We start from the raw sequence: 1,115 nt of genomic DNA, 5'->3' as shown, positions 1-1,115 counted from the left end.
CTTCACCAAAGTTGAAAACTTCTGCTCTTTGAAAGACACTATAAAGAATATAATAAGGTCAACCACAGATTGGGAGAAAGTATCACTCTACATATACCTGACAAAGGACCTGTATCTAGAATATACAGAATATTTTATAGATACTTAAATAATAAGAAAGCAAGCATCTAGTTTAAGAATGGGCAAAATATCGAAAAAGATACTTGCAAAAAGAAGATATACATATAGACATGAAAAGATGCCCAACATCATTAGTCATCAGGGAAATGCAAATTAAAACCACAACGTGATTCCACAGCACACCCACCAGAAGACCTAAAATGGAAACTACCAGGTTTACACAAGGCTGGGGAATAACAGGAGCTCTCACACAGTGCTGGTGGGAATGCGTAACTGTCTAACCACTTTGGGGAACATTTGGAGGGTTTCTTATAAAGGTAAATATACATGAAAATGTGTGTCCACACAAAGACTGGTCTATGAATGTTCATGGCAGCTCTACGCATAATATTTCCTTCTATTGTTTTTTTGGCTTTATTGCACTGGCTTGGACCCCAAGTCAAATGGTGAACAGATGTGGTACTAGTGCACCTTCTTGTATAACTCTCCATCTCAGAGGACAAGATCTCAATATTTCACCATTAAATGTGAGCGTATTATGATATTTATTTATTTGTATATTTTTACTTTTATTTTTATTTTTTTGTGGCAGAGTCTCACTCTGTCACCCAGGCTGGAGTGCAGTGGCATGATCTAGGCTAACTGCAACCTCTGCCCCCTGGGTTCAAGCAATTCTCCTGCCTCAGCCTCCCAAGTAGCTGGGACTACAGGTGTGCACCACCATGCCTGGCTAATTTTTATATATTTAGTAGAGATGGGGTTTCACTATGTTGGCCAGGCTGGAACTCCAGAACTCAGGTGAACTCACCTGCCTCAGCCTCCCAAAGTGCTGGAATTACAGGTGTGAGCCACTGCACTCCACTTGATTTTTAAATAATATTCTTTTGGGGCTGGAAGTGGTGGCTCACACCTGTAATCCCAGCACTTTGGGAGGCCGAGGCAGGTGAATCATGAGGTCAGGAGATGGAGACCATCCTGGCTAACACGGTGAAACC

The sequence above is a fragment of the Colobus angolensis genome, unplaced genomic scaffold (genome assembly GCF_000951035.1).
Source record: "Colobus angolensis palliatus isolate OR3802 unplaced genomic scaffold, Cang.pa_1.0 Scaffold38, whole genome shotgun sequence".
Lineage (NCBI taxonomy): Eukaryota > Metazoa > Chordata > Mammalia > Primates > Cercopithecidae > Colobus > Colobus angolensis.
The sequence above is the reverse complement of the archived record's forward strand: the minus strand, read 5'-3'. Positions refer to the sequence as shown.